Source organism: Macaca nemestrina, chromosome 14 (genome assembly GCF_043159975.1).
Source record: "Macaca nemestrina isolate mMacNem1 chromosome 14, mMacNem.hap1, whole genome shotgun sequence".
Classification (NCBI taxonomy): Eukaryota; Metazoa; Chordata; class Mammalia; order Primates; family Cercopithecidae; genus Macaca; species Macaca nemestrina.
Window position 1 is genome coordinate 34,007,144 of NC_092138.1, and position 26,975 is coordinate 34,034,118.

Below are 26,975 nucleotides of genomic sequence, written 5' to 3' on the forward strand. Positions count from 1 at the left end.
TCATTGCACTCCAGCCTGGGCAACAGAGTGAGACTGCATTTCAGAAAAAAAAAAAAAGAGAGAGAGAGAGAGAGAAAACAAGAATTTGCCTGGTTTTCTGTTTTCTCAGACAAATTATTTAAGTTATTGTGATGTGTAATCAGAATAATGGAGAGAGAACAGCAACTAAAGAGGAAGAAAAAGGAGCAAGACTTCCACCAAAAGAGCAACTAAATCTACATAACAAAGTGCTGCAGTAGAAGTATAGAGAGAAGGTATCTTGAGCTGGAGAAGAGGAAGAATTTTCTAGAAGATGTGCAACAGCATTAGCATATGAGGAAATAGGATAGAAGAGGAGGAGAGTCTTGAAACGTTATTATGAAAGTGTATTTGAATCTTTTCATGGTTTTGGAGAAGTGGCAATGAAGAATTTGAGTTATTTAAATATTACTTTTGATTGCTGGACCCCCAACTGCATGAGGTTCTTGGATTTATTATATTTATATGCAAAACCACAAGGAAATAAAAGACAGCAGTTTTAACCATCAAAATATTTGTATGATTTGAATGAGATTGTTTTATTCTTTTTACATATTCGTATTTTCTAAATTTTCTAGATATTTGACTGTATGTATATCTCTATCTATCTATCTATCTATCTATCTATCTATCTATCTATCTATCTATCTTTCATTTAATCCTCAAATACCTCCAAGAATTGGCACCATAATGACATTCATTTTACAGATGATGAAACTGAGGCATAGAGAGAGATTTGGCAGCTGGCCTAAAGTCACAAAACTATTTTAGTTGACCTCTGAACGACATGGGCTTGAAGTGTCTTGGTCTACTTATACACAGATTTTTTTCAATAAAAGTTATACTAATTGTGCCTGCCTTCCCTTCCACCTCCTCCACTTCTTCTGCCTCTGCCACCTCTGAAATAGCAAGACCAAACCCACTTCTTCCTCCTCTTCCTCAGCCTACTCGCTGTGAAGACAATGAGGATAAGGACCTTTAAGATGATCCACTTCTTAATGAATAGTAAATATATTTTCTCTTTCTTATGATTTTCTTATTAATATTTTCTTAGTTACTTTATTGAAGGATACAGCATATAATACATATAACACGGAAAATATGTGTTGACTGTTTATGTTACTAACAAGGCTTCTGTTCAACAGTGGGCTATTCGTAGTTAAGTTCTCAAGGAGTCAAGAGTTATACGTGGATTTTCGACCGTATAAGGGTTGGTGCCCCTAACTTCCTATGTTGTTCAATGGTCAACTGTAGTTGAGAAGTTAGGAACTAATCTCAAGAAACCTAACACCAGAACCAGTGCTCTGAATACTTAGGCTAACTAAATGGCTTCTTTTGTATTTCGGAAATTTGTTTTCAAATAAAATATTTCTTTTCTACAAAAAAGTATAAGAATGAGGCTAAAGTGATGAATGCTCAGGTGCCCCTCATGCCACCCTAATGAATCTTAATGTTTTGTGATATTTTGTTTACATATGTAATATCTAAAGAAAAAATTGCAGATATAGCTAAAATGTTTTAGTAATGAAGGTTATATTAATTAAAAGCAATTAAAGGCAAAATGACGAATAGATTTCATTTGTTCATGTCGCAGAGAAGCTTCCCTGCCCCATAATCATTTACCTAAGGAGGGTGGGATGAGTCAAAGGGATGATGAGACGGTGGCAGTGTGAAGATTTTCTCCCCTGCACTCTCATCCCACATTAGAAGAAATAGCTTATCCTGAATCTGGTGTTCTTCATTACTTTGCATATTGACATGGTTTGACTGTGTCCACACCCAAATCTCACCTTGAATTGTAATAATCCCCACTTGTCAAAGGCAGGGCCAGGTGGAGATAGCTAAATCATGCAAGCAGGTTCCCCATACTGTTCTCACGGTAGTGAATAAGTCTCACAAGATCTGATTGTTCTACAAATGAGAGTTCTGCACAAGCTCTATCTTGCCTGCCGCCATGTAAGACATATCTTGCTTCCCCTTCCCTTTCTGACATGATTGTGAGAACTCCCCAGCCACATGGAACTGAGTCTATTAACCCTCTTTCCTTTATAAATTATCCAGTCCTAGATATGCCTTTATTAGCAGCATGAGAACAGACTAATACACATGTTTTGTATAATCCTACTCTATATGTCAATTTTCTTCAAATATAGCACTGTTTGATCAGCTTTTAAGAATTACATACATGGGGTTATAATGTACCATCAAAATATAATGGCCAATGTTGATTCCTCACCACCTAGCACCTGTTGTCTCTTCAATGCACTTTCATGTTTTACCCCTTTCTCTCTCTGTGCTGCATGCTGAGGGCATTCTTCATTACCACCTTCCAATTCCCTAATCATCCCGGTAAGTATAAAATTTTTGTATTCCAAAAGCCATAATTTTTTCTATTTTTCAAGATTTCTATTTTTAAAATGGTTCGTTGAGATATAATTCACATATCATACAATTCACACATTTAAAATGCACACTCCAATGTTTTTAGTATGTTCACAGAGCTATGCAACCATCACCATGATAAATTTTAGAACATTTTCCTCATCCAGTAAACTCCACAACCATTAGCAGTAATTTCCCCATTTCTCTTCTTCTCCTCCTGTCTTCTCCCCAGTACCTCCTGGCCATAGGCACTCACTTGTCTAGTTTCTGTTTCTATATGTTTGCCTATTCTGGGCAAAAATTTTTTCCTCCTCCCTTCTATCTGTGATTGATTGTATATCCTTTGACCAACATTTCCTCATCCTCTCTTTTTCATAACCACCCCCGTTTCTGGTAAACACCATTCTACTCTCTCCTTTTATAAGATCAGCTTCTTTGGATTTCACATGAGAGATTATGTGGTTGTTTTTGGTTTTTGGTCTTTTTGAGACGGAGTCTCACTCTGTTGCCCAGGCTGGAGTGCAGTGGTGTAATTACAGCTCACTGCAGCCGCAACCTCCCCAACTCAGGTGATCCTCCTACCTCAGCCTCTCAAACAGCTGAGACTACAGGAACACACTACCACACCAGGTTAATTTTTGTGGGTTTTGTTGTTGTTGTTGTTGTTGTTTTTTGTAGAGACAAAGTTCCACAATGTTGCCCAGGCTGGTCTTGAACTCCTGTGCTCAAGCAATCTGCCTACCTCAGCCTCTCAAAATGCTGGAATGACAGGCATGAGCCACCCTGCCCAGCCTACCTGTCTTCTTTTGAGAAGTGTCTATTCAAGTCTTTTGCCCATTTTTTAATACAGTTGTTTTCTTGCTATTGAGTTGTTTGAGTTCCTTTTATATTTCAGATATCAACCTCTTGTCAGATGTGTAGTTTTCAAATATTTTCTTCCAGTCTATAAGTTGTCTCTTTACTCTGCTAATTGTTTCTTTGCTGTGCAGAAGTTTTTTAGCTTGCTGTAATCCCATTTTTCCAATATTGCTTTTGTTGCCTGTGATTTTGAGGTCTTATCCAAAAAAGTATTTGCCCATACCCATGTCATGAAGCATTTCTCCAATGTTTTCTTATAGTAGCTTCATCATTTGGGGTCTTAGATTCAAGTCTATAATCTATTTTTAGTTCATTTTTTATATAAGGGTCTAGTTCGTTTCTTCTGCATGTGGATATACTGCTTTCTCAACACAATTTATTGAAAAGACTGACCTTTCCCAAAATGTGCTCATAGCACCTTTGACGAATATCAGTTGGTTGTAAATTGTGGACTTATTTCTGGGCTCTCTATTCTGTTCCATTAGTTTGTCTGTTTTTATTGGTTATTTTAGCCTTGTTGTATATTTTTAAATTAGGTAGTGTTATACTTTCAGCTTTGTTCTTTTTGGTCAGAATTACTTTGACTCTTCAAGGTTTTTGTGGTTCCATTAAAATTTTAGGATTTTCTGTTTCCATGAAAAATGTCATTGGTATTTTGACAAGGGTTGCACTGATTTTGTAGATCACTTTGGGTAATATGGACATTTTAACAATACTAATTCTTCCAATTCATGCACACAGGATATCTTTTCATTTACTTGTATCTTCTTCAATTTCTTTCATCAGTTTTTTGTAGTTTTCATTGTAAAGATCTCTCCCTTCCTTGGTTAAATTTATTTCTAGGTATTTTTGGTAGCTATTATAAATGGAACTGTTTTCTTAATTTTTTTTTCAGATAGTTTGCTATCAGCATACAGGAATGCTCCTGATTTTTGTGTGTTGATTTTGTATCCTGCGACTTTACTGAATTCATTTATTAGTTCCAACAGTTTTTTGGTGCAGTCTTTAGCATTTTCTATATGTAAGATTACGTTATCTGCCAACAGGAATAATTTTACTTCCTCCTTTCCAATTTGGATACCTTTTATTTTTCTCTCTTGCCTAGGTACTCTGGCTAAGACGTCTAGTACTATGTTGAATAAAAGTGGTAAAAATGGGCATCCTTGCCTTAGCCAAATCTTACCATAAAAGCTTTCAGCTTTTCCCTATTCCATATGATGTTAGTTGTGGATCTGTCATGCATGGCCTTTATTGTGTTGAGGCACATTCCTTCTATACCTAATTTATTGTTAGTTTTTACGATTAAGTGATATTGAATTTTGCCAAATGCTTTTTCTACATCTTTTGAAATGATCATATGGTTTTTGTCCTTCATTTTGTTAATGAATCACATTTATTGATTTGCATATATTGAACCATCCTCTTTTGCCTGGAGTGGATTCATCTTGATCTCCCTTGATGATGGTAAATAATCTTCCAAAAGTGTTGTTAAATTTGATTTGCTAGTGTTTTGTTGAGGATTTCTGTGTCTAAGTTCATCAGATATATTGACTAGTAGTTTTCTTTCTTCTTCTTTTTTTTTTTTTTTTTTTTTTTTTTTTTTTTTTTTTTTGAGACAAGGTCTGGCTCTATCACCCAGGCTGGAGTGCAGTGGTATGATTTCAGCTTACCACAACCTCCACCTTTTGGACTCAAGCCATCCTTCCACCTCTGCCTCCAAAGTAGCTGGGAGTACAGGTGCTCACCATCAAACCCAGCTCATTTTTTGTGTTTTTTTGTAGAGATGAGGTTTTGCCATTTGCCCAGGATGTTCTGGAACTCCTGGGCTCAAGTGATCTGCCCACCTCGGCCTCCCAAAGTGCTGGCATTACAGGCGTGAGCCACCCACTGCACCTGGCCATCTTTTTTTGTTGTTGTCTTTGTTAGGTTTGGGTGTCAAGGTAATGTTGGCCTTATAGGAAGAGTTAGGAAAAATTTCCTGTTCTTCAGTTTTTTGGAATAGTTAAGAGCTGTTATTAGTTCTTCTTTAAATGTTTGGTAGAATTCACAGTGAAACCATCAGGTTCCAGGCTTTTCTTAGATGGGAGACATTTTACTCCTGACTCAATCTCCTTACTCACTATTGGGCTGTTCAGATTTTCTATTTCTTCACAATTCAGTATTGGTAGGTTACATGTGCCCAGGAATTTATCTATTTCTTGTAGATTTTCCGATTTGTTGGTGTATAATTGTTCATAATTGTCTGTTATGATCCTTTGTATTTTTCTGGCATCAGTTGTCATGTCTCCTTTTTCATTTCTAATTTTATTTGTTTGGGTCCTCTCTTTTTCTTTCTTAATCTAGATAAAGATTTATTGATTTCGTTTATCTTTTTGAAAGTTCTCTGCCTTCTCTTCCCTCCCCACGCCCCAAAGAAGTTCAACTGGTAATCATCCAGTGGCAAGTTTACCACCCTAAGTATTCCAGAACTTGGGAGTGAAAACACGATCAGATAGTAAGGGACACTGCTCTATTTTCCAAAATTTCTAACTCATTCCTTTTCAGTTCAGATTTCACTTTTGTTGCTTTTGTTTTATGATTTCTTATTTTTCATAAATTTTATGCCTCCTTTTTTCTCCTTAAATACCTTAAACATACATAGTTCAAAGTCTTGGTTAGACTAAGTTAATAAAATAAAATTAATAAATTAATCTTATCTGTTATTAATCCATTCTTTTTTGCTATTAGATTCCTTTACATATTTACAGATATTAAAATGAAGGCTTATTTTAAATTGAATGGATTTTGTTTTCATTTTTTTTTCTCCCTCTTTGCTTTCCCTCTCTACAGGAGTTTTGAAGTTGTCTCCATGTAGTTTCTCAGACCCCAATCCAGAACACAAGTTCGTAAGAATAGTTTAGAGATTCCCTAGGGTGATAATTGAGTGTTACAAATCAAGGCACTGAGTCAGCAGGCAGCTTGGTTCAGCTGCTGGTCATGCTGTGGAGTCTATGTCCTCCCACCTCCCAAGTCAAGCATTTGCCAGGATGTAGTCTCCAGCATTGATTGGTAGCAATTTCCCCGCCCCAGTCTTCCTTTATGAAACATTGAGTCCCATTCCAGTACTAGCTTCAAGTAACAAATTTGTGTCCAGGCCTCCAACTCTCATGGAGCGTTCTAGAGTCCCTGTTTCCAGTAACAAGCTACTGTCTGCTTCTAGACCCAGAGCCCAGCAAGCCTGTAATTCCAGCCCCACTCACCACTTACACTGTTCATTTCTGATAAATAAGGACTTTCTTTAATTTTTTCTGTCCATGTCTGCATTACAGAGCAGCGAGAAAGTGTTAAAATATAAATTTACGGCCGGGCGCGGTGGCTCAAGCCTGTAATCCCAGCACTTTGGGAGGCCGAGGCGGGCGGATCACGAGGTCAGGAGATCGAGACCATCCTGGCTAACACAATGAAACCCCATCTCCACTAAAAAAATACAAAAAAATTAGCCGGGCGTGGTGGCGGCGCCTGTAGTCCCAGCTACTCGGGAGGCTGAGGCAGGAGAATGGCGGGAACCCGGGAGGCGGAGCTTGCAGTGAGCCGAGATCGCGCCACTGCACTCCAGCCTGGGCGACAGAGCGAGACTCCGCCTCAAAAAAAAAAAAAAAATATATATATATATATATATATAAATTTACTTTTCCAATTTGACTGGAAATCTCTTCTCTCCCTTGAATGAATGAATGAGAATAGAAAATGAATGAATGAATGAGAAAATAAAATTCTAATTCATAATAAATTAGAAGTTGACTAGCAGAAAAATAAACATTGAAGATGCATGTTCTTAAGGTCAGAGAGAACGATCAAGGGAAAGCAGTGTCACCCGTTTAAGGAGACTAACATAGGAGGGAGCAATGATGGAAGAGAAAGTAACCAGGGTTGAAAAGGAAAGCAAGATGAGATTAAAGGAAGCAAGAGCACACTGTTAGAGAAATCACTTGCAATGCATGTTTCTAGAGGCCAGTTCAAGAAGTGGCTGTGGGGAACAGGAAAAGGAATAATAGGCTTATATGTCAAGTGATTGCAAACAAAACAGCTTTTACCTAAATTCTAGATTGCCCCAGGAACTTAGAAAGGTCCTTGTTTTCCCCAAATGCAAGAAGAAATAGCTTAGCGGGCCTGGTGTCAAAAAGGTTGGCTCAAAGAAGTAAAAATTATGTTAATCTGTCTCAGGTTGACACTCTACAAATTCTACTGTGTGTGTCTCTATCTACTGACCTGGTGTAGAGAGGTTATATCCCATGCTTCTCTACAATACAGTCAAAGAGTCTCAATTAAAGTTGTGTAATGTGTTGGTAATTCACCACAGACGAGGCATCCCAGGAAAAAATAAGGAGTGGGACCATGGTCAAAAGAATAGTAACCTCTTGATCTGGTGGTCAGTTATAGAAGTGATGATGAGGACAAAGTGATGGGAGCTATTTGTTTGAAATGTGATCCAGTTTTCATTCAGTTCAGAATGCCCTTCTACCAACCAGCATACAAAGACATACAAAGGCTTTTCTGCAAAATAAGATATACCACTTATCTTAATTCACAAGAACAGCATAATAATTAGTATGCTTCTCATACACAATAATAAAGACATCTAAACAATGTCCTTCTGTCCTCCCCATCAGAGATATTATGTAATCACATGCTAAGCTTATGTTTTCCCCTAAACTTCCTGTCTGCATTAGTTAACATCATTAGCTCAATTATCTTTCTTTTTTTTTTTTTTTTTTTTTTTTTTGAGACGGAGTCTCGCTCTGCTGCCCAGGCTGGAGTGCAGTGGCCGGATCTCAGCTCACTGCAAGCTCCGCCTCCCGGGTTCACGCCATTCTCCTGCCTCAGCCTCCCGAGTAGTTGGGACTACAGGCGCCCGCCACCGCGCCCGGCTAGTTTTTTGTATTTTTTAGTAGAGACGGGGTTTCCCCGTGTTAGCCAGGATGGTCTCGATCTCCTGACCTCGTGATCCGCCCGTCTCGGCCTCCCAAAGTGCTGGGATTACAGGCTTGAGCCACCGCGCCCGGCCAGCTCAATTATCTTTCAGTACACACAGTTTTTGAATGAACAGAATGATAAGCTCCTGGCTCTAATCTGTCTGTCCTATGCGAATCATTAAGCCAGACTCCTGTAATTCTTTTGTATTTAACAACTTCAAACTCACCCACATATGAAGTAAAACACCTGGCTGCTGACATGACTTTGCAGGTCTGATAATCTGATAACTTTGTTGATTATCATGAAGAAAGCAAGCTATCCCATCGTTAGAAGTCTGGCTTCCACTCCCTTCAGATGAACACATATGAAGAGCCAAAGCCCCTGGGGTATATGGAACCAGTGGCATTTGCATTCCTTACACACATCCACTCTCTCTAACTACCACAGGCTTTGCTGCATCTGGGGGTTGAAATTTTGTTTTCAGACTTGATTACAAAATTGCTTCAAAGATTTCATGCTTGGATAAATTGTCTGAAAAGAGGTAAGTGAAAAAATCTCCATAGAGGCTCGGTTTAGCTCATTCTTGCCTAAGATGTCAAAACATCTTACAATAAACACGAGGGTTAAAAAATATATGACTTTTTTTTTTCACATGGAACCTCTCCTGTTGCCTTGGAGTTATATCTCATACATTTTATCTCATATATGCTAGTTGGTTGTATTTCATTATTTTAATCATTATGCATCAGCTCTGAGGAATATTAGAAAGAGAGAAATTCAAGCATGGCACAGTGGTGCAATGAGGTGTGGGACAAAAGGCACAGGATTTGTTTCTTTGCCTCTCTGGACCTCAGTTTATTCATGTGCTCGATCAGGAACATACTATTTATCTCACAAAGACTGTGAAAAATGTATATGAAACCTTTGAAAACTGTAAAGTGCTGTAGCATTTTTCATCACTATTTTTATTATATAAAGTCATAGAGTGATGAAGTAGGAAGTGACAATAGAAAAAAATTTGTCTAGGCCAGGTGTGGTGGTTCATGCCTGTAATCCCAGCATTCGGGGAGGCTGAGGCTGGCAGATTGCTTGAGGCCAGGAGTTCAAGATCAGCCTGGGCAACACAGTGGGACCTTGTCTCTACAATAAATACAAATAAAAATAATTAGCCAGGCATGGTGGCATATGCCTGTAGTCCCAGTTACTTGGGAAGCTGAGGGAGGAGGATTGCTTGAACCCAGCAATTCAAGCTTATAGTGAGCTATGATTGCACCACTGCACTACAACCTGGGTGACAGAGCAAGACTCTAACTCTAAAAATAAAAATAAGAAATAAAAATAAACTAGTCTAGATTTAAGGATTGAGAAAATTGAGGACAAGAGGGACCAAATGACCTATTCATGGACACAGCATGTTAGGGGCAACTCAGACTTTCCAGGCAGATGTCTGAATCCTTCTTAAGTATACATCTCACTATGAGGGACATGCAGATAAAAAGAGAAGCTGGCTGCCAGTTGAGGAATCAACAGCATGGTGGGGACTGTAGAGAACTGGAAGTGGACCTGTCCCATCCAGGAGGACAGCTAATATTTGTCTCCAGGTAGTTTTCACCATATCAGAATACAGGCCCAGGATTGCCAGACTTTCTCATTTTCCCTAGAAATACCAAAATTTTAGATTTTTTAATATATGAAATCTCCCAATTTTTAAATTATAATTCAATTTTTAAGATAATGTTGTGTTGCCAAACAAAATATCTGAGGGTCAAAACCAGCCCCTGGTTTACCAGATTGTAATCTCTGATTTACAGATGTTCTGGTCTGAATGTGTCCCTCCAAAATTGATGTCAAAATTCTATGGCGGTGATATTAAGAGGTGGGGTCTTTAGGAAATAATTAAGCCATGAGGGCTTTTCCCTAATGAATACGATTATTTCCCTTATGAAAGAGGTTAAAGGGGACACCCTTCCCTGCTTCCATTATGTGAGGATGCAGCCAGAGGCACCATCAATAAAGTAGGAAGCTATGCGTTCACCAGACACTGAATCTGCTGATGCCTTGATCTTGGACTTCTCAGCCTCCAGAACCATGAGAAATATATTTCTGTTATCTATAAATTACCCAGTGTACGTCAGTTTGTTGTAGCTGTCCGAGTGGACTAAGACAGCAGGAAAATATCCAGTTTTTTTTTTTTTTTTTTTTTTTTTTTTGAGATGGAGTCTTGCTCTGTCGCCCAGGCTTGAGTGCAGTGGCATGATTTTTGTTCACTGCAACCTCTGTCTCCTGGGTTCAAGCAATTCTCCTGCCTCAGCCTCCTAAGTAGCGGGATTACAGACACACACCACCAGGCCTGGCTAATTTTTTTTTTTTTTTTTAAGTAGAGATGGGGTTTCACCAAGTTGTCCAGGCTGGTCTCAAACTCCTGAACTCAGGTGATTCACCCGCCTCAGCCTCCCAAGGGGCTGGGATTACAAGCGTGAGCCACTGCATCTGGTCCCAAATTCTTTCTTATGATGTGAAAATGCTTTCATTGTGTGACCTCTGCTTCCTTCTTTAGCTCACTTCCTACCTCTCCTTGCCTGTACTTAGGTTCCAGCTGCACTGAATGGCTTGTGGTTCAACGAACACATCCACCAACTTTTGCAAACAAGCCAAATTATTCTCACTCCGCTACTCTTGCTCTGTGTTCATAATGTACCCTATGCCTGTAATGGACCTCTATGCCATAACGCTTAATTTTTTTTTTTAAATAGAGACAGGGTCTTACTCTGTTGCCTAGTCTGAAATTCAGTGACACAATCGCAGCTAACCGTGGCATCAAACTCCTGGGCTCAAATGATTCTCCCACCTCAGCCTCCCGAGTAGCTGGGACTATAGGCATGTGCCACCATGCCTGGCTAGTCATTTTATTTTTTATAGAGATGGGGTCTCACTATGTTTCTCAGGCTGTTCTCAAACTCCTGATCTAACCAATCCTCCTACCTTGGCCTCCCAAAGTGCTAGGATTGAGCCAGTTGTGAGCCACCGTGCCTGATACAGGAGTGAGCCACCATGCCTGGCCTTAAATTTCTTTTAAGATAGTTCAAATCTTATTTCTACCAGGAAGTAGTCCCTGAACAATCTCCCAACCACAACACCACCACCGACATGTTCACCCATTATATTCTCACAATGTCTTGCTATGTCTTATTTCATTTACCCCATAGTACTACAGGTACTTGTTTTGTACCTATTGTCCCAAGTGGAATCTCAGTGAATGTTAAATTGAAATTAAACTCTTCATGCTTACTTAGAAGTGACCACTAATCTCCCTTCCTGAACCTCAGTCTGCTTCCAGACTGATTTTTGCCTCTAAGTACTGCTGATCTGCTGAAAGAGGTGCTGAATTTTTTTTCTCCATTAGATGGCTTCATGGAAGACAACTTCCCCAAGGACTCAGATGACTTCACCTCTTCTTTTGCCAAGAGGTTATGGAAAGCAGCCAGCCTCTTGAGCCCAGTCCTCTGTTCAACACCTAAGACTGGTCTGTTCCATGTTCTGGCCCTTTTTTTCTGGTTCCCTTTTACATTTTTCACTGTTTGTTTCTGTCCCTTTTAAATTTATTTCTATTTTTATTTTTTGTAAAAAATTAGCTCTCAATATGTTGCCCAGACTGACCTCAAACTCTTGGGTTCAAGAGATCCTCCCATGTCAGCTTCCCAAAGGGTTGAGATTGTAGTCATGAGCCACTGCAACCTACCTGTTTCTATTTGTACTCTGATAGAGCCCAGCTTTCCTTGACTGGTACCAGTCAGCTCCTTAAAGCTCTCATATGATTCCTTCTTTCCTGTCCCAACTAAGGTTGATTGTCTTCTAAGACAATCTCCTTAGCTGCAGGTATAATCTGGTTCTTTGCTAACTCCCCATTCCCATTTATCTATTCATCTATCAGGGATCATTTCATCCAGTGTTTTCCTATAATTTGAGAACCTAGGGGCAAATCCATTCTCAACAAACCCACACAACTAGAGTTGGCCAGCCTAGCTACTCAGGCAGCCAGAACCCATCCATGCTTGTGAGCACAGAGGCTGAAAGTGTCTCAGCAGCTCCAGTATCTCCTGATGGCAGAGAAGTTGAGCCACTTCTCAAAGCTGAGCCAACTAGCAAAGTGGCTTATAGACAGTCGGGTCTTTAAGTGATCTCCCCACTTCAGCCTCATGTTCTTTCTTTTGCACATTGTGGTTGTCATTAGAGATAATTACAGATATTTGCATCTTTTTGTGGGCATGCTGTGGGATGTATTTCTCCTCCTGCTTTGAAGTAGGTGTGACCATATAACTTGTTCCGGAAAATAAACTATAAGTCAAAGTAACTTACATCACTTCTGGGCAGAAACTCTAAGAGCCTGTGTGAGAATCATCATGTCCTTTCGATCCCTGGAACCATGCTGAATTGAAGTTTACAGTAGCCTGGATGGCTATGCTAAATTTTGTTACCAGCTTACTTTGTGGTTTGTTTGTTTAAAAAAAGAAAAAAACTGATAATCCATTCCAAGATGGCCAAATAGGAACAGCTCCGGTCTGCAGCTCCCAGCGTGATGGACGCAGAAGACAGTGATTTCTGCATTTCCAACTGAGGTACCTGGTTCATCTCACTGGGACCGGTTGGACAGTGGGTGCAACCCACAGAGGGCAAACAGAAGCAGGGTGGGGTGTCACCTCACCCAGGAAGCACAAGGGGTTGGAGGATTTCCCTTTCCTAGCCAAGAGAAGCCATGACAGATGGCACCTGGAAAATCAGTACACTCCTGCCCAAATACTGTGCTTTTCCAATGGTCTTAGCAAATGGCACACCAGGATACTATACCCCATGCCTGGCTCGGGGGATCCCAAGCCCACAGAGCCTTGCTTACTGCTAGTGCAGCAGTCTGACATCGACCTGTGAGTCAGCAGCCTGGCAGGGGGAGCGGTGTCTGCCATTGCTGAGGCTTGAGTAGGTAAACAAAGTGGCTGGGGAAGCTCGAACTGGGCAGAGCCTACAATAGCTCTGCAAGGCCTGCTACCTCTGTAGACCCCACCTCTGGCGGCAGGGCATAGCTGAACAAAAGGCAGCAGAAACTTCTGCAGACTTAATCGTCCCGGTCTGACATCTCTAGAGAGAGCAGTGGTTCTCCTAGCATGGTGTTTGAACTCTGAGAACGGACAGATGGCTTCCTCAAGTGGGTCCCTGATCCCTGTGTAGCCTAACTGGGAGACACCTCACAGTAGGGGCCGACTGATACATCATACAGGTGGGTACTCCTTTGGGATGAAGCTTCCAGAGGAAGGATCAGGCAGCACTATTTGCTGTTCTGCAATATTTGCTGTTCTGCAGCCTCCGCTGGTGATACCCAGACAAACAGGGTCTGGAGTGGACCTCTAGCAAACTCCAACAGACCTGCAGCTGACGGACTTGACTCTTAGAAGGAAAAATAACAAACAGAAAGGAATAGCATCAACATCAACAAAAAGAACATCCACACCAAAACCCTATCTGTAGGTCACCAGCATCAAAGACCAAAGGTAGATAAAACTACAAAGATGGGGAGAAACCAAAGCAGAAAAGCTGAAAATTCTAAAAATCAGAGTGCCTCTTCTCCTTCAAAGGATCACAGCTCCTTGCCTGCAACAGAACAAAGCTGGTGGGAGAATGACTTTGATGAGCTAACAGAAGTATGCTTCAGAAGGTCAGTAATAGCAAACTTCTCCGAGCTAAAGGAGAATGTTCAAACTCATCACAAGGAAGCTAAAAACCTTGAAAAAAGATAAGATGCATGGCAAATTAGAATAAACACTGTAGAGAAGACCTTAAATGACCTGATGGAGCTGAAAACCATGGCACGAGAACTATGTGACACATACACAAACTTCAATAGCCGATTCGATAAAGTGAAAGAAAGGGTATCAGTAACTGAAGATCAAGTTAATGAAATAAAGTGAGAGGAGAAGTTTGGAGAAAAAAGAGTAATAAAAAATGAATAAAACCTCAAGGAAATATGGGAATATGTGAAAAGATGAAATCTACATTTGATTGGTGTACCTGAAAGTGATAGGGAGAATGGAATCAAGTTGGAAAACATTCTTCAGGATATTATCCAGGAGTAATTCCCCAACCTAGCAAGGCAGGCCAACATTAAATTCAGGAAATACAGAGAACACCACAAAGATACTCCTCGAGAAGAACAACCCCAAGACAGATCCACCAAGGTTAAAATGAAGGAAAAAATGTTAAGGGCAGCCAGAGAGAAAGGTCGGTTACCCACAAAGGGAACCCCATCAGTCTAACAAGGGATCTCTCAGCTGAAACTCTACAAGCCAGAAGAGAGTGGGGGCCAATATTCAACATTCTTAAAGAAAAGAATTTTCAACCCAGAATTTCATATCCAGCCAAACTAAGCTTCATAAGTGAAGGAGAAACAAAATCCTTTACAGACAAGCAAATGCTGAGAGATTTGTCACCACCAGGCCTGCCTGACAAGAGCTCCTGAAGGAAGCACTAAACATGGAAGGGAACAACAGGTACCAGCCACTGCAAAAACATGCCAAATTGTAAAGACCATCAATGCTAGGAAGAAACTGCATCAACTAACAAGCAAAGTAACCAGCTAACATCATGATTACAGGATCAAATTCACACATAATATTAACCTTAAATGTAAATGGGCTAAATGCTCCAATTAAAAGGCAAGGACTGGCAAATTGGATAAAGAGTCAAGACCCATCAGTGTGCTGTATTCAGGAGACCCATCTCACGTACAGAGACACACATAGGCTCAAAATAAAGGGACGAAGGAAGATCTACAAAGCAAATGGAAAGCAAAAAGAAAAGCAGAGGTTGCAATCCTAGTCTCTGATAAAACAGACTTTAAACCAACAAAGATCAAAAGAGACAAAGAAGGCCATTACATAATGGTAAAGGGATCAATTCAATAAGAAGAGCTAACTAACCTAAATATATATGCACCCAATACAGGAGCAACCAGATTCATAAGGCAGGTCCTTAGAGACCTACAAAGAGAAGAGACTTAGACTCCCACACAATAATAATGGGAGTCTTTAACACCCCACTGTCAATATTAGACAGATCAACGAGACAAAAGGTTAATAAGGATATCCAGGAATTGAACTCAGCTCTGCACCAAGTGGACCAGAAGAAGTCTATGGATCTCTCCACCCCCACATCAACAGAATATACATTCTTCTCAGCACTACATCACACTTACACCAAAATTGACCACATAGTTGGAAGTAAAGCACTCCGCAGCAAATGTTAAAGAAAAGGAATCACGACAAACTGTCTCTCAGACCACAGTGCAATCAAACTAGAACTCAGGATTAAGAAACTCACTCAAAACCGCACAAATACATGGAACTGAACAACCTGCTTGTGAATAACTACTGGGTACATAAGGAAATGGAGGCAGAAATAAAGATGTTCTTTGAAACCAATTAGAACAAAGACATAATGTACCAGAATCTCTGGGAAACATTTAAAGCAATGTGTAGAGGGAAATTTATAGCACTAAATGCCCACAAGAGAAAGCAGGAAAGATCTAAAATTGACACCCTAACATCACAATTAAAAGAACTACAGAAGCAAGAGCAAACACATTCAAAGGCTAGCAGAAGGCAAGAAATAACTAAGATAAGAGCAGAACTGAAGGAGATAGAGACCCAAAAAGCCTTCAAAGAATCAATGAATCCGGGAGCTGGTTTTTGAAAAGATCAACAAAATTGATAGGCCACTAGCAAGACTAATAAAGAAGAAAAGAGAGAAGAATCAAATAGATGCAATAAAAAGTGACAAAGGGCATATCACCACCAATCCCACAGACATAAAAACTATCATCAGAGAATACTATAAACACCTCTATGTAAATAAACTAGAAACCCTAGAAGAAAAGGATAAATTTCTGGATAAACACACCCTCCCAAGACTAAACCAGGAAGAGTTGAATCTCTGAATAGACCAATAACAGGCTCTGAAATTGAGGCAATAATTAATAGCCTATCAACCAAAAAAAGTCCAAGACAAGACAGATTCACAGTCAAATTCTACCAGAGGTACAAAGAGGAGCTGGTACCATTCCTTCTGAAACCATACCAATCAATGGAAAAAGAGGGAATCCTCCCTAACTCACTTTATAAGGCTAGCATCATCCTGATACCAAAGCCTGGCAGAGATACAACAAAAAAAAGAGAATTTTAGACCAATATCCCTGATGAATATCAATGTGAAAATCTTCAATTAAATACTGGCAAACTGAATCCAGCAGCACATCAAAAATCTTGTCCACCACGATCAAGTCAGCTTCATCCTTGCAATGCAAGGCTGGTTCAACATTTGCAAATCAATAAACGTAATCCATCACATAAACAGAACCAATGACAAAAACCACATGATTATCTCAATAGATGCAAAGAAGGCCTTTGACAAAATTCAACACCCCTTCACGCTAAAAATTCTCAATAAAGTAGGTACTGATGGAACGTATCTCAAAATAATAAGAGCTATTTATGACAGACCCACAGCCAATATCATACTGAATGGGCAAAAACTGGAAGCATTCCCTTTGAAAACTGGCATAAGACAGGGATGCCATCTCTCACCACTCCTCTTCAACATAGTGTTGGAAGTTCTGACTGGGGCAATCAGCAAGAGAAAGAAATAAAGGGCATTCAATTAGGAAAAGAGGAAGTCAAATTGTCCCTGTTTGCAGATGACATAATTGTATATTTAGAAAACCCCATCGTCTCAGCCCAAAATCTCCTTAAGCTGATAAGCAACTTCAGCAAAGTTTCAATATACAAAATCAATGTGCAAAAATTACAAGATTTCCTATACACCAATAACAGACAAACAGAGAGCCAAGTCATGAGTGAACTCCCATTCACAATTGCTACAAAGATAATAAAATATCTAGGAATCCAACTTACAAGGGATGTGAAGGCCCTCTTCAAGGAGAACTACAAACCACTGCTCAACGAAGTAAAAGAGGACACAAACAAATAGAAGAGCATTCCATGCTCATGGATAGGAAGAATCAATATTGTGAAAATGGCCATACTGCCCAAGGTAATTTATGGATTCAATGCCATCTCCATCAAGCTACCAATGACTTTCTTCACAGAATTGGAAGAAACTACTTTAAAGTTCATATGGAACCAAAAAAGAGCCCACATTGCCAAGACAATCCGAAGCAAAAAGAACAAAGCTGGAGGCATCATGCTACCTGACTTCAAATTATACTACAAGGCTAAAACAGCATGGTACGGGTACCAAAACAGAGAGATAGACTAATGGAACCGAACAGAGGCCTCAGAAATAACACCACACATCTACAACCATCTGATTTTTGACAAACCTGACAAAAACAAGAAATGGGGAAAGGATTCCCTTTCCCCATTAATAAATGGTGCTGGGAAAACTGGCTAGTCATATGTAGAAAGCTGAAACTAGATCCCTTCTTTACACCTTATACAAAAATTAATTCAAGATGGATCAAAGACTTAAATGTTAGACCTAAAACCATGAAAACTCTAGAGTAAAACCCAGGTAATATCATTCAGGACATAGGCATAGGCAAGGACTTCATGACTAAAACACCAAAAGCAATGGCAACAAAAGCCAAAATTGACAAACAGGATCTAATTAAACTAAAGAGCTTCTGCACAGCAAAAGAAACTACCATCGGAATGAACAGGCAACCTACAGAATGGGAGAAAAATTTTGCAATCTACCCATCTGACAGAGGGCTAATATCCAGAATCTACAAGAACTTAAACAAATTTACAAGAAAAAAACAACCCCATCAAAACGTGGGCAAAGGATATGAACAGACACTTCTCAAAAGAAGACATTTATGTAGCCAACAAACATGAACAAATGCTCATCATCACTGGTCATCAGAGAAATGCAAATCAAAACCACAATGAGCTACCATTTATACCAGTTAGAATGGCAATCCTTAAAAAGTCAGGAAACAACAGATGCTGAAGCAGATGTGGAGAAGTAGGAACGCTTTTACACGTTGGTGGGAGTGTAAACTAGTTCAACTATTGTGGAAGACAGTGTGGCAATTCCTCAAGGATCTAGAACTAGAAATACCATTTGACACAGCAATCCCATTACTGGGTATATACCCAAAGGATACTATAAAGACACATGCACATGTTATGTTTGTTGCAGCACTATTCACAATAGCAAAAACTTGGAACCAACCCAAATATCCATCAATGATAGACTGGATTAAGAAAATGTGGCACATATATACTATGGAATACTATGCAGCCATAAAAAAGGATGAGTTCATGTCCTTTGCAGGGACATGGATGGAGCTCGAAACCATCATTCTGAGCAAACTATCACAAGGTCAGAAAACCAAACACTGTATGTTCTCACTTATAGGTGGGAACTGAACAATGAGAACACTTGGACACAGGGTGGGGAACATCACACACAGGGGCCTGTCATGGGGTGGGAGGAAGGGGAGGGATAGCATTAGGAGAAATACCTAATGTAAATGATGAGTTAATGAGTACAGCAAACCTACATGGCACGTGTGTACCTATGTAACAAACCTGCACGTTGTACACATGTACCCTAGAACTTAAAGTATAATAAAAATAAAATAAATTTTTAAAAAAAAGAAAAGAAAGAAAACATCTTTACTTTTTCTTTTAAAACTCAGCTTTATTGAGGTATATTCCACATCTAATAAAAGCCACCAGTTTAAAATGTTCAGTTTGATGAGTTTTGACAAATGTATATGATGATTAAAAAAAAGAAGGAAAAAAAAGAAAAAATCTAGACACAGGGTATCCCTGTGTTGCCCATGCTGGTCTCAAATGCCTAGGCTCAAGGGATCCTACTGTCTTAGCCTTCCAATATACTAGGATTACAGGCATGAGCCACCACAACTGGCCACCAGACTACTTTGGATATATGCCTTGATGTAGAAGTAACCTCTTGTTCCATAAAGAAACAAATATTTTGGAATTGTTTGTAATTGAGTCTAGCCTATCTTGGTTATACACACATAAATTATTATAAAGTCTTATAGTTTCTATATGGGACCTCACCACAAGAGTTCATTTTTTCCACGATCATTCAAGAATTATTGGCCTGGTGCAGTGGCTCGTGCCTGTAATCCCTACACTTGGGAGGCCAAGGCAGGAGGATCACTTGAGCTCAGGAGTTTGAGACAAGTCTGGGCATCATGGTAAGACCCTATCTCTATTATTTTTAATTAAAAATATTTTTTTTAATGTATAAAAGAATTATTTGGAAAATTTTTGGTTTTATTGTATTTTTAAATCCCAAGTGGCTACTTTTTTTTAAAGTATCTTTCTATCGTAATTTGCAATTTAAGAAATATAGCCTGAAGGTTTCTACATTTGAGATGTTAATGAGTCCTCCTTTTTGACATAAAGCTTAATCAATTTTATAAATGCTCATACAGTGGAAGACATGTCTCGTTAGCAGCATCTACGCTTATATCAGTATAACTTTCCAACCTTTGTAACAACTCTGCTTTAATCAAGAAGTACATGCTTCATTTTTAATAGTAAAATTCTTCCTTTCTTTGTCATAATGTCCAAAAGTTCAGAATCAGGAGATCATACAGCTTCTACATGAGGTATATATTCTGTCTGAAAGGAAAGGAAATTCTGAAAAAAAAAAAATCTGGAACTAGAAATACCTCAACTAGTTCATAATTCACAAAGTTTGCAGAGTAGTTTGCAGTATAGTTTAAATTTCATGTTTACTGAGAGGCTAATCTTCAAATAACTCAAGCCAAGAGTTCAGTTGCTTTGTCTGATCTCTGGTTTGTTGGTGAGGAAGAGGAATGTGATTGTTTTTTCCTTGGTACCTCCACCATCCTGTGCCAGAAGCCCTGCAAGTTAAATATTGTCATTCTCAACCTATGGGAAGAAAATGAGGCTCTCCATAGTTAAGTAATTGTATGGGTGGTAAGTGGTAGAACTGGGGTGTTAACCCAGAGTGGAAGTTCTGCCCAGACTCTCTCCTTGCATTTTATCTCATCTGCTCCTGCCCACTGGCCAGAGCCTCTGTCAAGGCAACAGGAGGAGTTATGGAAACTTTGTGACCATGGGTTTAGACAGAAACAATAGCCAATAGGCAATGCCCTGTGCTAGTGATGGCAAAGGCTGACAGGTACAGAGATTAACGCAACTTTGTCCCTTATCTCTAAAAGCTTCATGCTGGAGAAATGAAGAGTAGCAACATATGTCTACAGAAAAGGTGATAGAAAAGATAGAGCCAACCTGGTAAGGAAGAATCTTGAGTTCACTTCATGCAGTAAACAGTGGAGAGCAGGTGAGTGATCCATCCTGAGTTGTACAAAGATTACACTGGCAGAAGTTTGGAGGTTGTATCAGGGTGAGCAGACACTAGACAGATAGCAATGAAACCATTTGGGAGGCTGTTACAGTAACCATGGTGTATGCACTTAGGGTTCTTTAATTTTGCATGAATCAAGAAGCCCACCCTAGCTAACTTATACCAAGGAAAAATGTTGGAAGGATACTGGGTATCTACTTTGTATAAAGTAAACTATGTTGTGGTAACAAATCAACTCCATAATCTCATGGTTTAAGACCACAAGTATTTATATTTTCATTTCTGCAATGTCTGAGATTATGATGCTAACTCTTTAGAACAACTGTCCTGCATTTCACACCACTGCACTCCAGTCTCATGCCTTTAATACCAGCACTTTGGGAGGCTGAGGTGGGTGGATCACTTGAGGTCAGGAGTTCGAGACCAGCCTGGCCAACATGGTGAAACCCCATCTCTACTAAAAATATGGAAATTAGCCAGGCGTGGTGGTGGGTGTCTGTAATACAAGCTACTCAGGAGGCTGAGGCAAGAGAATTGCTTGAACCCAGGAGGTGGAGTTTGCAGTGAGCCAGGATAATGTGACTGCATTCCAGCCTGGGTGACAGAGTGAGATCCTGTCTCAAAAAAAAAGGACATTTTGTCTATATCTTACTATCAAATGATTCAAAAAACTAGATAGATAGATGTAGATGCAGACTAGATGATAGATATAAATAGATACATAAATAATTGATAAGTAGATAGATACAGAGAGACAGAGAGAGAAAGAGAAACGGAGATAAAAAGAAAAGTGGTATAATGTTTTCATTTGGGAAATCTGGGTGAAAGGTATTTGAGAATTTTTATCCTATTCTTGTAAATCTTCTGTAAGTCTATAATTATTTCAAAATAAAGTTTTAAAATGTGTTCACAATACACTATAAATAAAGAAGGAATCAGCTACAGCTGTTTTTCAACCTTTTATCACTCAAGACTCACATTCCCCTCAAAGTCTTGACCAGTTGGAGGAGGGTGGTGGGATGCCTTGATTGACGGTCTTAGCAAGACCACACGAAATGGGAAACAAACTATTCCTCAAAGAAAAAGTAGGCGGCTCTACCATAACAGGGAATATGGGATTCTGGGTTAACACAAATTTATACCAATCTAAATTAATGACTACTTGATCAAGGCAGTAGAAGGTCACAAATTTCTGACAGGCCAGAATCCCTAATTTCACTTCATTCAAGCTCTTGAACCATTAGCAGAGACTGGGATTATCCTGGGATTCAAATTTTACCTCAGTGTTGGCACCTGCATTTTTATCTCTAAGGGTAATTACCTGCATCTATCAATGGAATCTCTCCAAAAACTATCTTTAAATAATTGTATTTCATTGAAAGAAGACTTTTGAGAAAGTATACTGGTTCAATGAAGAACTAAAGAATTGCATAATTGATTATTCTATTATTTTCCAGGTGAGTGGGTGGAAGTTCAGAGAAGGTAAATGACCTAGACACTATTCTAGATGTACTTTGGCATAATTATGTTAGTTTCAATAATTAAAACCAAATTTATACTGCCTTAACAAAAAAAAAAGAGTAAAAATCAGGAGGAGGAGGAGGAGGAAGAGGAGGAGAAAAATTGTTATTATTTATCAGTTCATAAAACTGAAATAGTCAGGTATGAGTTATGGGTTCCAGGCCTAACTTGATCCAGATGCTTCAAGACTGTTATTTCTTTCCATTTCTCATGTTTGATTTTTTTTTCTATGTTGTGTTTACTCTCATGAAATTTCTCCCCAAGTAGGTCCAAGATAACATGTTACTAGTTTATCAACCTCAGTTGAAATAGAATTTAAAATTATTTCAGTTGAAATCCCAGGACTGTCTTTAGCTTAAGTCATTCCAGGGTTGGAACTGTGTACACAACTACAATCCCTCAATGTGACAATGAGGGATAAAGGGTGGTGGGAGAGATGGGAAGGAGATCAACCCTACCTGAATCACATGGATTAATAGATGACTGATCAAAGGAAAATTGTGGTGCTATTAACTGAGGAAGGGCAAATGAATTCCACAAAGACAAAAGCACAGATGAGCATTGCACTACACCTCCTAATTCCTGGACCAGGACTGATATGATACGATCCACCCATGATAACTTGTTTAGTGACAGGACTGGAACTAGAACCTAGTTCCACAGCTTTCAGTCACCTCAAAATGAGTAGCTATTTGACTCCCTGCCTTCAGAATCTTACTGCTTGTTTTTGTTGTTGTTATTGTTGTTGTTGTTTGTTTGATCTGCCCTGCACCAGAATCTTGCTGTTTAACCCTGATAAATTCTAGTCTTTGAAGCACATTTACCGAATTTCACTGTAAGTTGGCAGAACCATGGACAGCACCAAAGTGTGCATGATAGACTCATCATCTGCAGAAGAATGATATCTTTGCAATAATATGCTAAAGACCTCTAATTTTACAGATGAGAAAAATAAAGCCCATAAAGGTTATATATGTCTTATCTAAAGTTATAGAGAGCCAAAGGTCAAATCCAAGTCCAGGTCCCTTTGCCCTACGTCTTGCTGTTTCCCAACACATTATGATAGTATGGGAAGGAGGATGAAAGGGCAAATCTAGGAGATACTAGTGGACACTTGTTATTTCACTCTTTCCAGCATGTATCTCCTCTTATTTTAGTAAATGCATCTACATTTCTGTTTTGAGGAGCTACTCTCCTCTATTTCAGGGAATATATTTTGCCCTCCTCTGGTCTGTGGGTTTGATGTGTTCCAGGCTGGGACAGTTAGGGTCTCTCTCTCATAATTTCACAATGAGGGGGGTTATTCAAGAAAAAGCATATAGTTAGAGGTGATACATTTCTTTACTGGCACCCTAAGGTAGGGGACCTCACAAATTTGAAGAAATTTTTATTTCATATAATCTAGAATTATACACACACTCACATGTGCCTTTAATTCTATGTTTTTCCTTAATTTTTCTTAATAACTCTTTTTTATTATTATACCATTTACCTCCTCAAAACTATTAAGAATTAAGAAGTGCTTAGTGTTTTTCCACTTTACTAGGTAATTTATACCTTTTTCCAGAGTCCTGGGTGCATAGGGCAAAGTAGAATTTAGCTCCAAGATAATAATCAATTTCTCATTCTAAAATAGAAATATAAAAAGAGTACTCATGAAGAGCTTTAAGCCTACCTTTGTGGCATATTCTAAAGTTATTATTTTTTCACATGGGTGAGTCCATAAATTGCTGACTTTGCATTGATTTATATTTAATTCATGGCTAGTGTGAGATTGCCTTCCATCTTACGGTCTTCAGTTATTCTCAGTTCAATTAAAATGTGTCACCACACTCTTTGTAGACAACTAAATAGCATTATCCACAAGTTATTAATGTAGAGATTATTAATAGAGTTTATGTGGTTGCAGCCTCCAAGAACAGGATGGAAGTGGAAGGACAAGAAAAAATCAGGCATCTTGTATAGTAAAAAGAGCTGGCACTGAGGATCAAACAGACATAGGATCTTAGATTCTAGTTCCAGCCCTGTCACTAAACAAGTTACCCTGGGTGGATTATATCATTTGTTTGGGTGAATGAAGTTGCCTCTAACATTCTTTCCAAACCTAACATTGTAGGATTTCTCCAGTCACTTATGCAATTAATTTTTAAAAACACTCTATTTTTAAATCTCCATGAAGTGATCAATAATGGGACATTCAAAGATAATGTGTTGGTTGTTTCTTTCCAGATCCTGAAAGGCATACTGCAGAGATATTGCAGGTTCGGTCCCAGAATAAAAAGAATATTGCAATAAAGTGATTCACATGATTTTTTTCATTTCCTAGTACATATAAAAGTTATGTTTAGGCCAGGTGTGGTGTCTGATGCCTGTAATCCTAACACTTTGGAAGACCAAGTCATGCGAATTGCTTGAAATTAGGAGTTCAAGACCAGCCTGGCCAACATGGTGAAGCCCCATCTCTACTAAAAATACAAAAATTAGCCAGGTGTGGTGGTGCATGCTCCTAGCTACTACTCAGGAGGTTGGGGCAGGAGAATGGCTCGAACCTCGGAGGGAGAGGTTGCAGTGAGCCGAGATCATGCCGCTGCACTCCAGCCTGGGCGACAGAGTGAGACTCCGTCTAGAAAAAAAAAAAAAAAATGTTATGTTTACACTATACTGTAGTCTATTGTACTTGCAATAGCATTATGTCTTAAAAAGCAATGCACATAACTTAATTTTAAAATATTGCTTAAAAATGTTAATGATCATGTGAGCCCTCAGAAAGTTGTAAATTTTGGGTGGTAGAGTGTCTTGTCTCCATATTGATGGCTGCTGACAGATCAGATTGATGGTTGCTGAATGTTGGGGTGGCTATGGCAATTTCTTAAAATAAAAAATAAAACAATGAATTTTGCTGCATGGATGGTCTCTTCCTTTCACAAAAGCTTTCTCTGTAGCATGTGATGCTATTTGGCTTAAGGAAGTGCTGTGAGTGATGTAATCATCTATCTAGACTACTAAAACTTTCTCGCTATCAGCAATATGGCTGTTCTGCTTTCTTATCACTTGTGTGTTCACTGCAGTAGCACTTCTAATTTCTTCCAATAACTTTTCCTTTACATTCACAGTTGTTTGGTGCAAGAGGCCTAGCTTTCAGCCTATCTTGGCTTTCAACATGTCTTCCTCACTAGGATTAATCTTTTCTACCTTTTAATTTAAAGCAACTCTTCCTTTGATTTGAATACTTAGAGGCCATTGTAGCGTTATTAATTGGCCTAATTTCTCTACTGCTATGTCTCAGGGAATCGGGAGGCCTGAGGAGAGGGAGAGAGATGGAGGAACAGCTGACCAGTTGAGCAGTCAGAACATACACAATATTTATTAATTAAGTTTGCTGTTGTATATGGGCATGGTTCATGGCGCCCCAAAACAATTGCAATAGTAACATCAAAGATCACTGATCACAGATCACCATAACAGATTAAATAATTAAAACCTTTGAAATATTGCAAAAATTACCAAAATGTGACACAGACATGACATGAACACATGCTGCTAAAAATAGTGACACCAGTAGACTTGCTTTACTCAGGGTTGCCACAAACCTTCAATTTATAAGAAATGTAATATTTGAGCTGGGTGCAATAGCTCACAGTTATAATCCCAGAACTTTGGGAGGCTGAGGTGGGAGGATTGCTTGAGGCCAGGAGTTTGAGACCAGCTGGGCCAATAGAGTGAGACCCTGTCTCTATAAAAATAAAAAATTAGCCTGGCTTGGTGGCACACAGTTGTAGTCCCAGCTACTTAGGAGGTTGAGGCGGGAGGATCATTTGAGCCCAGCAAGTCAAGGCTTCAATAAGCTATGATCACACCACTGCACTCCAGCCTAGGTGACAGAGTGAGACCTTGTCTCAAAAAAAAAAAAAAAAAAAAAAAAAAGCAAGATTTGTCTGCATCTATAAGGGAATTGATTGCATTGATTGCACCCTCTGAAAGGAGGAAAACAGATATTTAGTGAGCTCTAGCTGAACATTATTCACTCTTAACACCCTCTGTGGCCTTGTTTTGGGTGGGTTTGGGCACATATATCTTTGGGCCCTGTAATCAAATAACGACTTAAAATGCAGAAACTGGCCAGGCAGAGTGACTCACACCTGTAATCTCAGCACTTTGGGAGGCCAAGGCAGGTAGATCATGAGGTCAGGAGATCGAGACCATCCTGGTCAACATGGTGAAACCCCATCTGTACTAAAAATACAAAAAAAAAAAATGAGCTGGTCATGGTGCTGCGTGTCTGTAGTCCCAGCTACTTGGGAGGCTGAGGCAGGAGAATCACTTGAACCCCGGAGGCAGAGGTTGCAGTGAGCTGAGATTGCGCCACTTCACTCTAGCCTGGCGACAGAACGAGACTCTGTCAAGAAAGAAAGAAAGAGAGAAAGAGAGAAAGAAAGAGAGAAAGAGAGAGAGAGAGAAAGAGAGAGAGAGAGAAAGAAATCGCAGAAACTGCAGTATGATACTAGGTTAAAAATCCAAGACCTAAGTTCTGACCCTAAGTATAGCTCCTTCTATATACTTTGTGTACTTGAACTTTGTGTACTTGTTGGGACCATGCTGGTTTCACAAATCCCACTAAAAGCTGCTAAACACAAAGCCCCATTAACTCCATGGAAGGACTGAACCACCAACCCATAGGAGAGCAGGTATGCACCTGAGCACCAGGAAAAACTGGAGACTCAAGCTCAGCCAGAACTCATCTTCCCTACCAGATCTCCACCCTTCTGTCATGCCAACATTGTTCTCTCTTATTGCAGACTATCTTGCTCTACTTGGGAGAAAACACAGCCTCCCACAGCTCTAGAAGGTTACATTAATTTATT